Source organism: Nomascus leucogenys, chromosome 9 (genome assembly GCF_006542625.1).
Source record: "Nomascus leucogenys isolate Asia chromosome 9, Asia_NLE_v1, whole genome shotgun sequence".
Lineage (NCBI taxonomy): Eukaryota > Metazoa > Chordata > Mammalia > Primates > Hylobatidae > Nomascus > Nomascus leucogenys.
The window spans coordinates 36,215,515-36,232,284 of NC_044389.1; the positions used below are offsets into that span (position 1 = coordinate 36,215,515).

Consider the following 16,770-nt stretch of genomic DNA (forward strand, 5'->3'; position numbering starts at 1 on the left):
GTAAACATCGAAGATATGTACTGTGAAAGACTAACCTACATGACTTTAAGAAATAACAAATGATATATAATGTGTACCCACAGAGATAAATTTCAGTCTATTTAGTAACATAAAGAAAAGCATTTTTTTGAGCCCAAATATGCAGCCAGGAGGACTAATCAAAACCTGCAGTGAGGCCAGGTATGGTGGTTCATGCCTATAATCCCAGCACTGTGGGAGGCCAAGACAGGAAGATCTCTTGAAGCCAGGAGTTCAAGACCAGCCAGGGCATCATAGCGAAACCCCATCTCTACAAAAACAAACAAACAACCTGCAGTAAGTAAAGAATTCAAATTTTGTTCAACCACAATCCAGGTCTATGCTCTGCTCATTTATTTTTAATGTAGACCAGTCCTATTAGAGCTTTTTTGGAAAAAGTATTATAAATAAACTGCCATGGTAGAAGATGTTTTCTGTGTCATAAAACAATTTACAGTTGTTACCTTGTTCGGTAAGTCCATGTACGTAAGTTTCAACATTTTCAGAAATCTACCACATGAACATTTTTAATATCGCCTAAAGCACATTCCATAAGAGAATACAGCTCAATTCTTCTAAATTTGTATTGGTAGGCTCAAAGCAAAACTATCTAAAAAATAAAACTCATCCGCTAATTTAGCATTTGGACCCATGTAAAGTAATGAAGGTGAAGTCATTACTTCACCTAAGTAGAGTTAAAGCCTGTGGTCTAGATAGAATTTATAGTGTAATTTAATCTATAGCTCCTGGAAAATCTTTCCTTATACTTCAAAATTACACAGTTTAGATTTGATTATCCTTATCTGTTTCAGATTTCTTCTTTTAAGGTTAGAAATATTCACTGGAAATCAGACTTTTTGATGAGCCCTCCTTCTTACCAGTGCATCCAAAGTTGCATTTTTCACTTCCTAACCTTGGCAAATATGAACAGTGGTCATGGACCTGCTATACTGAAGATCCAAAAGGCCCATTTAGAAAGTGTCTAAGATTTTTTCTAATCTAATGTTCAACAGCCAGTGAATTTTGCCTATTTTACCCCTAAGAGAAATCTTGACTCCCTTCTGCCCTTCCAAAAGAATTTTTGTTATCAGCTATGCCAATTCCCCCTGTCACTCCTCTATGCTAAATGACTTTTCCTGGTGTTTTCAACTGTCTATGCATACTTCTTCCATATTATTGTGAGCCCAAAAGTATCTGAAACAGGTCTCAATCAATTTAGAAAGTTTATTTTGCCAAGGTTAAACAGCTTCAGGAGGTCCTGATAACATGTGTTAAAGGTGGTCAGAGTACAGTTTGCTTTTATACATTTTAGGAAGACATAACACATCAATCAGTACATGTAAGAGTTACATTGGTTTGATCAGGAAGGGCAGGACAACTGGAAGCAGGGCTTCCAGGTCACAAGCAGATTTAAAATTTTTCTGATTGGCAATTGGTTTAAAGAGTTATTATCAATAGAAAGGAATATCTGGGTTACGATAAGGGGAAACGAAGGTGTTATCACGCAGATGAGGCCTCCAAACAGCAGACTTCAGAGAGAAAAGATTGCTTCTTATTAGACTTAAGGTCTGTGTTGATCCTAATGCTGGTTGGCTTTTCTGGAATTCCAAAAGGAAGGAGGGTACAATGAGACACATCTGACCCCCACTTCCAATCATGGCCTTGAAATAGTTTTTCAGGTTAATTTTCGAATGATCTTGCCGAGAGGAGGGGTCCATTCAGATGGTTAGGGGGATTTAGAATTTCATTTTTGGTTTGCAGCACTTTTACACTGATTTTAACTTATACACATTTTTTTAAAATCTCTTCCATTAGACTCCAAGTTCAGTGAGGGCTGGGTCCACCAATGGTCCATGAAGAATATCTATTTTTTGATTCTTGCCCCACAGGAGAAGACCAATGCACATTTGCTGAGCTGTTTTTCAAAACTGCTTTGTCTTATTATCCTTTGATGGAATTTCTTCTCAGTAGGCATGTGCCATTGTTTTTTGTCACTTCCTTTATATAGGACATTGTAAACAGAGTATCTTAGGTTACAATGTTGACTCCTTAACTCCGAGGTAAATCTACCGGAATATCCAGACTCTGAGGGTGTGCCAAGGGGCTTAAAAGGAAGGAAACAAAAACAGCCACAGCAGCGACTTTGCCAAAAGGGGTGATGGCTTAAGTCACTTCCCCAGTCATTATAACCTGTCTTCCACCTACCCAAGGGGTCTGGGATAATACAACTATTAAAAGTAAATTATGGCCGGGCGCGGTGGCTCACGCCTGTAATCCCAGTACTTTGGGAGGCCAAGGTGGGTGGATCACGAAGTCAGGAGTTCGAGCCCAGCCTGGCCAACATGGTGAAACCCCATTTCTACTAAAAATGCAAAAAGTAGCCAAACGTGGTGGCATGCGCCTGTAATCCCAGCTACTCAGGAGACTGAGGCAGGAGAATCACTTGAACCCAGGAGGCAGAGGTTGCAGTGAGCAGAGATTGCACCATTGCACTCCAGCCTGGGTGACAGAGCGAGTCTCCATCTCAAAAAGAAAAAAAAAAAAAGTAAATTATAAGTCATTTCTTCTCTTTAGCAAGACATACATCAATAAAGAAAAATCTCAAAGTAAGAAGAAACTTCCATAAACATTATAGGGTTTCTAAATAATTAGTTCCAAAGCTATAGGAATTAACATTTTTTTCCAGTCTAGATAAAAGTTTAATTATTCCTAAATAATCTTAATATGGTTTGATATATTTGCCAAGCCACAAAACTAAAAACTGAGCCCTAGAAGTATCATGTCAAATAAAAAACAGCCTTTGGAAGGCACCTGTGAAAGATTAGATGAAAAAATGCCAGCTTTCAATTTAAGTAGGTGTGACTCATATCAACTCACAACCCCGATGACTACTTAGCCCTCACTGCTAAATTACTTTGGCTTTTTTGTTCAGACAAGTCGACTTTCTGGTAAATGGTTCTTTTGTCTCCCTGATTTGTTGTGCAACCTAATAAGAGTGTGTTATTGTAATCGGCATGTAGAACTGAATGTTCTTTTCTTTCTTGGATTTATAGAAATCCAGAAACCTAATAAAAATGAACCTACAGTGACATACTATTTAATTCATGCAACAGCTGGTGATTTATTTTTGAAGAGGAACTCTTAAGTAGATATGGTAAGTAGGTTTATGGTCTTCTGGATTTGAAATTTGAAGCATCGCTCATTTGTTCACCCTCTCCTCGCACATTTATCACATGAAATGAACAGGTTTGCAATTCTGCAGATTCTACTCGTACCTCATATGGGATTAGAACAGGTTTGAAATTCTGCAGAGATATGGGATCTAATAATTTGTCTATCAGGGATCTACTAATTTAAATTTAATTCAGTAATGAAGGAAACTTTAATATTGTCTACTAATCAATGGATAGACAAATTATTTCAGGAAATAGTTACTCCAGTAAATAATTCCATTCTGCAATATTCCCTGAAATAATTTGTCTATCCAGGGATTAGCAGACAATGTTAAAGTTTGCTTCATTACTGAATTAAATTTCTTTTGACCCAAAATGAATGGAAAATGGGATGGCATGCTTAACCAAATGTTTTGAATAACTGAAACTTAACACACAAAGAGTATTCATTTTTAAAGAGCTAAAATATCGTAAAATACACTTGACACAATAAAACACATTTAATACAACAATGTATGTACTGTCTCCTCGTTATTAATGTTATGTGTGAAGATACATAATTATTCAAGTGTCTTAGCTTGGTTTCTCAAAAAGCAGATCTTGAAACAAAAGCTTGCATGCAGTAGTTGACTTGAAAGTGAGTTGGCCATCACTAGGGGCAACCCTAGCTCCACCCTCTGGGACCTAATTAGTTGTATTTCAGAACTGTACCCGCTATGACTAAAGAGGGAAGCTTTTGTCCATCAGCTCCCATTTTACATTGGTCACTGTCTATCCTGGCATTAACTCCTGCGTTTCCAAATTGTCCATCTGGAGTGTCCAGCAGGTTTCTTCTGGCAGAAAGTGAGAAGTCTGGCCGGGCCCAGTGGCTCACGCCTGTAATCCCAGCACTTTGGGAGGCCAAGGTGGGCAAATCACGAGGTCAGGAGATTGAGACCATCCTGGATAACACGGTGAAACCCCGTTTCTACTAAAAATACAAAAAAAAAAAAAAATTAGCCAGGCATGGTGGCGGGCGCCTGTAGTCCCAGTTACTCAGGAGGCTGAGGCAGGAGAATGGCGTGAACCCGGGAGGTGGAGCTTGCAGCAAGCCGAGATTGCGCCACTGCACTCCAGCCTGGGTGACAGAGCGAGACTCCGTCTCAAAAAAAAAAAAAAAAAAAGAAAAAGTGAGAAGGCTTAGGTGCTGACTTAGCAGGGCACCTATCAAGTTACCTTTGAGCAAAGCAGATCCAAATTTATGTAGTCACCACAACTGCAGTTGAAATAAGAGATAAGGGCCGGACGCGGTGGCTCATGCCGGTAATCCCAACATTTTGGGAGGCTGAGGCAGGAGGATCACCTGAGGTCGGGAGTTCGAGATCAGCCTGACCAACATGGCGAAACCCTATCTCTACTAAAAATACAAAATTAGCTGGGCTTGGTGGTGCACACCTGTAATCCCAGCTACCCGGGAGGCAGAGGTTGCAGTGAGCCAAGATCACACCATTGCACTCCAGCCTGGGCAACAAGAGTGAAACTCCATCTCAAAAAATAAGTAAATAAATAAAGTACAATAAAAATAAAGAAATAAGAGATAAGTCAAAAAGAATTTAAAGTGGTCCACAAAAGGTGTCAAATACATTCAGTTTTCTGTGTTGTACATTCAGAATATGATAGAAGATCACAATTTTTCATATATTTTAGTACTTTCCAGGATCCAGACCTCTTTTTCAGATAACTTATAATGAAGAACTTGAGAGTCTCTTTAGAAACCGAAGAATGAATGCAAGGATGTTATTACTCTCTATACTAACTTATGAACATAGAAATTATAGTCAAGATTGAATAAGATGATTATGCCTACAGAATAATGTGTTTCCAAAAAGAAAACAATTAACATTAATATGAAAATAAAATGTGTTCATAAATGTAAATATTTTCACTTTCTTTTCCCGTGACTTTTAGACATTGCAATGCCGGCAGCCAAAAATCTTCTCAAGTTAGTTCATCAAGAATAAGTTGTTTTCAAGGGAAAATTAATTCTTCGGATGCCAAAAGAGACCTCTCCTTGAGAGTCATTGTCATATCCATAAATGTGTAATAACAGAAAAGCTGCTTTTAGAAACTCTGCTTTAAGGCCAGAGTTGGCCTTAAATTGACTGATATCATTGATTAAAGTGAGGAATACATTATCACGCACCATATGGCAGAGGGGTTATAGGGACAAGCAATGATAATTAAGAAATTAGAATCTAAAACCAGCTACATATGAATTTTGAGTCCCAGCTCTGTCACTTACTAACTGGATGAGTTTTTACAGTTATTTAAATTATCAATACCCCAGTTCCAAATTATTTTGAAGATAAAATACCACAAGTAAATTACTTATCAGAGTACATGGCTCATATTATGAACTCACTAAATTTCATCTATTAGTATTTTCTATTTTGCTTATGAGAACTCCAGGCCTAGAAACTCACTGGAGAATTCTGATCCTAGAACCCAAATTTGGTGTGCAAAGAGTAAGCTGCCTTACATACAAGCAGCTTCTTCCTGGCTGGCCAAGGCATTCTGCCTCCATTCTTCCACTACCTGCCTAGGAAATATGATCCCCTGGGTTGTAGGAACCTAGAGCAGGCTGTCAGAAGAGGCACTGCTCTTATCTGGGGACTGAGACTGACTGAGACAGCTGGATTAGAGGACTCACCCTCTGGAACCAGGTGACACTGACCCTGACTGCTCTTACTATCCCTCAGTCACAGTATAGCTATTTCTGAGAAACCTGGGCAAAACTTAAACGGAAACCTGTACTGGATTATTTTTCTCTCTTACAGTGTATGAGAAAACAATCCTCAATAAAATGTCTTAAAGTCAATTATTCTAATGAAAAACTTCAGTACCAATATGATCCAAATCCACAATTGAGATTTGTCAGGTTCATAGAAGAGAGATAGTCAAGACAGGAATAAAAGCAGTGGTAAGAGAGAGATCAGCTCTTTCCAGCTGGATGGAGCTGGAATACTAAACAACCATCCATACCAGTATTCTGAATTTCACTTGGCCTATTTAGCTTCTTTGTACTTTAAATTTAAAAAGGAGGGGTAAAGAAGATCAAACAGCATTAAAAAATAGAGCCTTGATATGCAACATAAAGTGTATTAAAATGCAGTAGTAAACGAGTAGAAGTAGTTACAAGAGTTGGAAGGCGGTACAAAATCAGTTGATTTGCCTGTGTTTCTGAAAGTATCAGCCAGCAATCTTCATTACAGTCCTTAAGTCCTTGAAATTTTTCATATGATCTCTTCTGACATAACAAAGCTATAAGATGACAGGTAAGACTTCAGCAGAGGTAATAAGGTAGTAACTGCAGAGGTCGCAGCTGAAAGACTAACATGCAATTATATGATTAAATGAGAATTTAGAATGAAAGTTAATGCATGAAAACAAGTTAGAGTTCTGAGTAAGAGGAGAAAGATGGAAGCAGAGTCACAGAGGCAAGGTTCTCCTCACCCACGGAGAATCATCTTTGTTTTTGTATTTTTCTGAAGGAAGCTGAGTAAAAGCCAACTTCCTTTAGGAGTTGTCCAGACAGAAGAGAGGATAGGAAGAAACCATTAGACCTCTGGTTGTCCATGGTACGGGACAAGCATTACATCATGGTTGTCTATGATAAAGGAGTGGGAAGAAAAGGAAAAGGGAGTTACATTCAATAAGTCAGTGTGAATGCTGGCTCATTTAGAAAAAGCAACCACAAAGGCCACAGTTTAGCCAAGTGATTTTTATGAAAAGGATGCCTTCACAACATGAAGTTTGGTTTGCAACAAGAGAATAACCTAGAATTAGAAGCAATATACAAACTCAAGGACTTCAGAGGACCAGTTGCCTTTTTTAAAGTTTACATGAAAAAATTTTTAATAAAAAATTGTAAAAATATACATGGTTCTCCCTTATCTTCTATTGCCCTTTCACCCTAGGAAAGAGTATCTCAGTGTACATCTAGACATATATAATTAACATCTATATGAAGCAATTGACCATTTAACCTTTCCAATTTATTTAAATATTCTCATTCTCAGTAACAAGTACTTTTACCTAACCCACGGTTTCTCAGCTTTAACACTATTGACATGTGGGGCCACATAATTGTTTCAGAGGCTGTCCTGTGTATTACAAAATACTTAACACTATCCCTGGCCTTTACCCACGAGATACCAGTAGGCTTCTCACTCCACAATTGTGACAATCAAAAATGTCTCCAAGTGTTACCAGCAACCAATCTGTGTGGGTCTGCAGCAACCTCAATTCTTGCCTCCTCAGAAAAAAGAATCCAACTGAAGGGGCATAAGGCAGAATGAGAGACCAGAGCAAGTATTTTAGAGCTGAAGTGAAAGTTGACTTAAAAGTTTTAGAGCACGAACAAAAGGAAGTAAAGTACACTTGGAAGCGGGCTAAGCAAGTGACTTGAGAGATCAAGTGCACAGTTTGACATTTGACTTGGTATTTTACATATTGACATGCTTCTGGGATCTGCTTTACTTTCCCCTGATTCTTCCCTTGGGGTGAGCTGTCCACAGGTACGATGGCCTGCCAGCACTTGGGACGGGCTGCACGCACAGTGTGTTTACAAAAGTTGTATGCATGCTCATTTGAGGCGTTTTTCTTTTACCAGTTGAGATTTCCTAAAGGAAGATCATATACCAGTTAAACTCCACCATTTTCCCTCTTAGTGCTCATGCTTGAGCCCAACTGCCCAACTCCTGAGATCTGATTGGGAAGCTGCTGGTCACCCACATCAGGTGTCTTCTACCTGTTGGGTGACTGCCTTTCCCTGGCACTGGCTGTGACCAATTATTACTTTAGAGAGACAGTTTAACCACCACCTCACCATCACCTGATGGTCACCTGACATTCCTGGTTGCGGGGGTGCTCTCCTGCTCTGTTCATGTCTACCTAACTACCTGCTCTAACACAGGAATTGCCAAATACATCTCTCTTGGGGAGGTGGTGTACAAAATTGTCCTGATTGAAAGCCACTGCATTAATTTATGCCCACGCATTGATTATGGCAGTATTTTCATTATACAAATTATACAAATTTGTACAAATGTTTTGCAATATACCCATTACAGAAAAGGGCTTTGTAATCAAGTATCATTTTTATTTCAAAATATCTTCCTGATATTTTCTTAAAGAAATACAAAAGCAAAAGCTTAAAGAAATACAAAAACAAAAGCTATGTCATGGATAATACAATATGGACTTCATTTCTTTTTTCTTTTTTTTTTTTTTTGAGACAGAGTCTTGCACTGTCGCCAGGCTGGAGTGCAGTGGTGTAATCTCGGCTCACCACAACCTCTGACTCCCTGGTTCAAGTGATTCTCTTGCCTCAGCCTCCCGAGTAGCTAGGATTACAGGCACACACCACCACACCCAGCTAATTTTTGTATTTTTAATAGAGACTGGGTTTCACCATGTTGACCAGGATGGTTTCGATCTCCTGACCTTGTGATCTGCCCACGCTGGCCTCCCAAAACGCTGGGATTACACAGGCGTGAGCCACCACACCTGGCCCAATATGGACTTCATTTCTACAAATATTTCTCAAGTTCCTTTTATGGGATGGATTCTCTGTGGTAGGTTCTACTATACCAATATACATGCATAAGCAGAACTGTATTTTGAGCAGGTTGTGGACAATGCACAATAACTCCCTCTGGCAACAAAATAGCAGAGGGTCTGGATGCTGAGGAAGGAGAATGGCCCTGGCAAGCTAGCCTTCCACAGAACAACGTCTACCGACACGGAGCCACATGGCTTAGTAACAGCTGGCTTATCACTGCTGCTCACTGCTTCATAAAGTAAGGCCTCAAAGTCACTCAAGTCCTTAAAAGCCTACTGTCTTTCAATAATGCACCCACACAACTACACATCCAACTGTCTAATACTGTGAGGTATGGCCTCAAAATTACTCAGTTAATTATCAACGTAATGACAGACATAGGCTGAAGCATGATTTGTCAAAAATGGCAGTATAGACAGTTTAGACTGTATAAGTAATTCTTTGTTAAAGTTGTCCTGTGCATTGAAGGATATTTAGTGGCATACCTGACTCCTAATATTAGTAGCACCCCTCAGTATTGACAACCAAAATGTCTCCAGACATTGCTAAATGTGGGGGATGAAATTGTCCCCCGTCAAGAACCACTACACTAGAGTCACTGTACTTCATCTTTATAAAGAAACTATAAATCCCCAATTGAACATGGATCTTATTTCTTTCTCATCATTATTGCATTTGGTTTAAATTATTTAGTCATAGGTTTTGAATTCATCCTATATCTTTCCATATTTGTACAGCCCTATTTGAAATGATGATGTCTTTAAAGGGTATATTATTGCACCAATAGTTTGCCCTTTTTAACTAAGACATGTTTACCCTTTTGTTTGATGATGCTTTTCATTAACTTCCACTGGTTTTATATAGCACTCATTGGGTCTTTTTTAAGCAAAAAATCTCTCCCAAACCTGCTCAGCTCTTTCAAAATCGTGCTTGCTTCTTATGTTGCTTTAGCAGAGAGTTTGAAAATGTTTCAGCAGCACTATTTTTCAGCACTTAATATAAAAATCCTGGATTAACAAATAATAGGTCAGAAATACATTTCTATTTATAGATTTTAATGGTCAAAAAGAGGATTTAGACTATTTCCATAATTTCCCTTAGTTCACTTTCCCATACCCTTGCCCACTTTTTATTTAATCTTATTATCCTATATTGTCATTATTTATTTTTCTAAATCCCCTTCAGTCTTTTCTGTACAGAATAAGAAATAAAATGTAGTTTTCATGGGTTATCTTCTAAACATGACATTTCATTATTCAAAATCTGCTGTTATCATTATTTTTATTTTTCTCTTACACACAACTTTATTTTTGTATGCTTATAAGCATCATGGGAACTCAAAACACACCTAATTGTTTTTAAAATTGTAAGACATTAATTCCTACAGTACAATATACAGGACTTTTAATTAATAAATCTATTTTTTAGGGTCCATGATCCTAAAGAATGGAATGTTATTTTAAGTAATCCACAAACACAGTGAAATATCAAGAATGTTATAATTCAAGAAAACTAGCATTACCCTGCACATGACAATGACATTGCTGTTGTGCATCTGTCTTCACCGGTGTTATATACAAGCAACATCCAAAAAGCATGTCTTCCAGATGTTAATTATATATTCCTATGCAATTCAGAAGCAGTGGTCACTGGATGGGGAACATTTAAAGTCTGATGGTGAGTTCCTCACCTGACTCCATTATATGGCTTGAATTTTAGGAGTTAAAAAGTACTAAGAATTATACCTAAACTGAAAAATACTTTATCTGGATCATTTTTAAGAGTACAATGTGGAATGGATTGAAAATTATACTCAACAACATTCATGCAGAAACTGTAACTTCATAGAGCTGTTTACTATAATTCCTCTTAAGATGGCAGTTTTTCAAAAAAACATTATTTGAATAAGTAATTCATTTCCTTCATTCATTTATTCATTTACTAATGAAAAATAATTACCACCTTTGTTCCAGGGATTGTTCTAGGTGGTTTGGATACATTAATGAATGAAATGGGCAGATATTCCTGCCTATTTTCTTAGTAAAAAAAAAAAAAAAGGAAAAAGCTTTCATCCTTAACAAAGGAAAATGGACAATTCCAAGAAATGAAGGATGTAAGTATATTAAAGGAAATAAGTAGGTTATAGCAAATTTTATACGGTTAAGTGCCATAGAAAAAAATAGGGACTACAGGGAATTCAGCATTTTTAATGAGGTGACAAGGTGATACTTGAGCAAAGATTTAAATATATGCATCCCCATGACCCTAATAATGTGAACACTTAGTGGCTATTCACGGTTATAAATGCAGTTTGAAAGCAGAAAAATAAACCTAAAATTAATTTCAAAGTTCAGAATTACAGTAAAAACTTAGCTGAAAAATTTTTAAATAATCATAAAATGTATGCTCCTGCAATATGAGTTTTTCATTTTGTTTTCTTTGGTTGGTTGGTTGGTTGTTGTTGTTGTTGTTGTTGTTGTTGTTTTTTTCTGAGACAGAGTCTCGCTCTGTTGCCCAGGCTGGAGTGCAATGGCGTGATCTCGGCTCACTGCAACCTCCGCCTCTCAGGTTCAAGCGATTCTCCTGCCTCAGCCTACCGAGTAGCTGGAACCACAGGCATGAACCACAACACTTGGCTAATTTTTGTGTTTTTAATAGAGACGGGGTTTCACCATGTTGGTCAGGCTGATCTCAAACTCCTGACCTCAGGTGATGTCCCCACCTCAGCCTCCCAAAGTGCTGGGATTACAGGCATGAGCCACAGCACCTGATTCATTTTGTTTTCTAAGACAGTCTTTTCTGTACAGAATAAGAAATCAGATGTAGTTTCCATGAGTTATCTTCTAAAACATAGCTTACTGAGTTATTCAAAATATGCTCGTTATTTTTATTTTTTGCTTATATACAACATATTAATACATTAATAAACATATTATTACATATTAATACATATAATACATATAAAATTTCAAAACAATTCAAAAGAAAAAATCTTATTACATATAGATGTATACACTAAATATTTCTAAAAATGGTCGTTTTTCAGCAATAGCTTGGTATGTTTATAAACATTACGTGCTTTTTTGTTACTAAGAAAACAGCTAACAGCTTAATTATACTTTACACTGATTTGATTTAGAAATTGTACATAGTGTTAAAGTTAGACACTAATTGCCTAGCCAGAAAGATTAATAGTGACATCAACAAAAATTATATAATTTTCTTCCTTTAGGAACAACTCCGAATGTACTCCAAAAGGGATTAGTGAAGATTATAGATAATAGGACCTGCAACAACGGGGAGGCAGATAGCAGAGTCATCACATCTGGAATGTTGTGTGCGGGGTTTCTGGAGCCACGTGTGGATGCCTGCCAGGTAAGTCTGTTTATTCTAATTTCAAGAACTTTATTCTTGTGGTTTTAAATTTCCAAATAATCAGTTCAGTTTTCTCAAGGGATTGACAATTTTTAAAGGCTTAAGTATGTTTCCTAGCCAAAGTATCTAATTAGAATTACAATGATATCAAATAGGTCTCATTAAAGTCCTAAAGTGCTAATTTACCTTGCTGTATAAAGCTGGGAGCAGCAGTGGGAAAGAGACTCAATTTAGAACAAGCAGTGAAGAGATGAGATGGTTCACTGGTGACTTTAGTGTGATTGTCATTTCACTGAGAAACACTCAACTGGGTCTAATAGCAAAACTAACAATCATGGAGCTTTCACAATGTGGTTCCAACATCCTAAATATTTTATTGATTTAACGACTCTTATATAGTATTCCCATGTGCCAAGCACTGTTTTAAGCTCTTTACAAATATCAATGTATTATAGTTACCTCAGTCCTCTGCAGTATATTTGTGCTATTGTAAGCCCTATTTCTAGATGAGGAAATTGAAACAAAAAGATCAAGTAATTTGTCTAAACTCACAGAGCTATTAAGCGGCAAAAGAACTGAGATTTAGACGCAGGAAATTGGCCTCTAGGGCCCATGCTCTGAACTCTACACTAAGATGTTTTTCCTTATGCTTAATGTGCTTTTAACAACCGTTGCTGTTTATGAACAATAGTCCCAGAGCTAACAAAAGTTTCTAAGCAGGTAGAATCAGTGATAAATCCAAGAAAACCTTTATTTTATTCATGCAATCTTTCATGTAGTGATTATTTATTGACTACTACCTATGTGCCAGATACTGTGCTATGTGCAGGGAAGTTAATTAAAATAAACACAGCATATTCCTGTACTCTAGGAGCCAGCAGACATGCAAACAAGTATTTGCAATACATAATCATCATCTCTAACTACAAATTTCTAGCTTTCCAGCTGTCCCACTAAACCTATTCTTCAATATCATGAAGAGCTTAAAGCTCTGTTCCTCTTAATTTCTTCTCAGTGCGTCAAACCCCACCCTCATGACTCTCTCCTAACCTTAAACAGCCGAGGACAATTGTTTTATTATTTCAGCCACTCTATTGACAGCACTCTCGGTGACTTCATCCTTGACTTCCCCGACACCCATTCAAATAATCATCAACCACAGAGCAATCTATCAACTGTATTTGCTGTTATATGCAAGCTACTGAGAACAGCTAGAAGAAATCACGCCTTCTTGTAAACTGGAGTTACATAATTACATGTGGGTCCTTAACACCCTGTACAATTATTAATGCATTTTTATAATGCTACGCCGGACTTTCATTATATTCTTTACCTACGTATCTCACCATGTCCTTATCTTCTTTAGCATATGATATTTTCTCCTACTAGCCAGAAAAACAATGGAAGCAATCATATGAGAAATCCTTTTATTTCCTTTCTCCTTGATACATTTATATTTGTACTCATTCTCACCCTCTGGGCTTGGGATAAACAAGTTTCTTTTACTATTCAAAACTAATCTCTTGCATGTGTTTTTCACTCAGTCTCCTTCCTACTACATAGGTATTTGAACTTTCTATTAATGTGAGTTTTCTTCTATATTTTCCAAACTGTCCCACCCTGATGGACCTCTTGGTACATTCTGCAAATGTTATTAAGTCTCTTCCATCAAGCCTCTTTGTAGGAACTCTTGGGTGCTCACACAACTCAATGCTAAAAAGAAAACACAAAATAGCCTAATTTTAAAATGAACAAATAAACTGAGTAGATATTTTTCCGAAGAGGACATGCAAATGGCTGACAGGTGCATGAAAAGATGCTCAATATCACTAAGCACTAGGAAAGCATAAATCAAAACCATAATGAGGTTATACCTTGCACATATTAGGATGACTATTAACAAAAAGTTCTGATAAGAGTACACCACTGGTGGGAATGTAAATTGGTACGGCCATTAGGGAAAAAAGTATGAATTGTCTTCAAAAACACTAAAAATAGAATTATCATATTTTTATGGTATCCAGCAATCACACTTCTAAGTATTTATCCAAAAGAATTGTAAACAGGATTTTAAAGAAATATTTACACTCCTATGTTCATTCTAGCTTTATTCACAATAGCCAAGATATGGAAACCATCTAAGTGTCCATCTAGGAATGAGTAGGTTAAAAATTGTGATACACACACACACACACACACACACACACACAGGAGCATTATTCAGCCATATAAAAGAAAAAAAAATCCTGTCATTTTCAACAATGATAAACTTAGAGGACACTATACTAAGTAAAATAAGCCAGACACAGAAAGAAAATAATCCACAGATTCACTTATACCTAGAATCTAAAAAAAATCAAACTCATTGAAACATACTGTAACAATAGTTACCACGGATGGGGCGTTGGGGTGTGGTTGGGAAAATAAGGGGATGTTGATCAAGGAGTACAAACTTTCAGTTATAAGTTCTAGATATCTAATGTACAGCATGGTGATTATCATTAATAATAATGTATACTTAAAATTTTCTCAGAGAGATCTTGAGTGTTCTCACCAAAAAAAAGTAAATATGTGAGGTTATGAATAGGTTAATTAGCTTGATTGGGGGAATCATTTCACAATGAATATGTATATCAAAACATCACATTGTACACCTTAAATATATACAATGTTTATTTGTAGATCAGATCTCAATTTTTTAAAAGATGAAATACATTTACCTGTCTGAGAAGAAGAAAAGTAGACACAGATGTGGACTGACTTAAGTAAGCTGAGAAGCCAAAAGACAAGACAAGGAATGAAGGGATTCTCACCTGTTACTCTCCACTTACTCTCAGAATTTAAAAGTAAAACACTAGATTCAGAATGAGGGAACGGGATTTTTAAAAACTGTGAAATCACAAGAGTTTGGAATGGCTGCCCTGAAAAATTAGAAAGGGAGCTGCTTAGTTACCCTAAGCAAACTAATACAGGAGCAGAAAACCAAGTAATGCGTGTTCTCACTTATAAGTGGGAGCTGACATTGAGTGCATATGGACACAAAGAAGGGAACAACAGACACCAGAGCCTACTTGAGAGTGGAAGGTGGAAGGAAGGTAAGGACTGACAAACTGCATGTTAGGTACTATACCTGGGTGATGAAAGAACCTAGACCCCAAACCCCCATGACATGCAATTCACCTATATAACAAATGTGCATGTGTGCCCCTGAACCTAAAATAAAAGTTTTTAAAAAATACTTCATTGTTAAAAAAAAATGCTAACAGTCATCTGAAAAAAAAAAAACAAAAAGAAAATAAAAGAAGCTGGCTAAAGACACATAAATATTGCTTAGAGGTGTTGGTTTGAGGATGTGAATTTGTAACATGGCTTCACAGTGTCTGCTTTGGCCCAGGCTATGATGGGGAGAAAGATGGGGAGCTGAGAAGCTCCACAGTGGTATGGTGCATTATGAAATATAGCTGGCATAAAGAAAGAAGAGCAGGAGGACATGAGCTAATACATTCATAGAGGAGTCCAAGGATTCACATTCTTAGTGAGACTGAAGAGCAGACACAAAGTAAAAAGTGGAATAAGTGGAACAAAAAAACGTAAGGGGTAGATGCACACAATCGTAATACTGAATAATGGTGTTTCAGAGGTGGAGCAGTTCCAGGTGATAACAAAGAGTGACATGGAAAGGTTCAATAAAATGATCAGAGTCAAGGAAGCCAAGAGACTGTGAACTAAAGTATTACATGTATCACCAACAGATGTTGAAAATTATCCAGGATGATGGGAAGAATTACAGCACAGGGAAATCCAGATGCTGAGGTGTTCCATCATTCTGGGAAAATGGCCTAAAGATCAGTAGATGAAAATAATAAGTATATATATGTGTGTGTGTGTGTGTGTGTGTGTGTGTATGTGTGTGTATACATATATATATATACATATATATATATCCTTTTCCTCTCTAGGGTGACTCTGGTGGACCACTGGTTGGTACAGATTCTAAAGGCATCCTTGCTAAAGGTTCCCTGCTGGTATTGAAAGCTGGAGAAATGAACGTGCTCTTCCAAACAAGCCTAGTGTCTACACTCAAGTGACATACTACTGAGTCCACATACTATTGCATCCTATCCAAAACTGGTCTTTAGTGCAAAATTTCTCTGTAGATTAAAGCTCAAATGTTATATGCTTGTTACATGTTTGTAATTCCCAAACCATATTTAACTTAGATGTCACCTCTTCTTCTGCACATTTAATGTTGCATTTAAACACATACTATTTTAGTACTATGAAAACTTTCTGTTTATTATAATTTGACAAAAGTTTAATGAGACTAATGGACTAGGACATACAATTTTCCCTTTTACCTTTTCAGATCGATGGTAATTATATGAGTAAACATGGATTACAGTTTATTAAGGAAGTTTTCTGTACTAATTTGCAGATCCAGGACTCTTGGAGAATCACAGAGTAGCTATTAGCAACACACTCCCTTCTGAGTCATCCCCTGATGACAAGCACATGGATTTCACAGGATCAACATATTAGTAGGTTGTAGTCTAGTGAGTTGCAATAATATTGCCTATAAAAGTTACCCAGGAAAATGTATCT

General features: G+C 37.1%; 1 pseudogene; it reads left to right on the top strand.

The window, feature by feature from the left end:
- Positions 1 to 435: 435 nt before the first annotated feature.
- LOC105738199 lies at positions 436 to 16,267 on the top strand (annotated as a pseudogene).
- Positions 16,268 to 16,770: the final 503 nt, after the last annotated feature.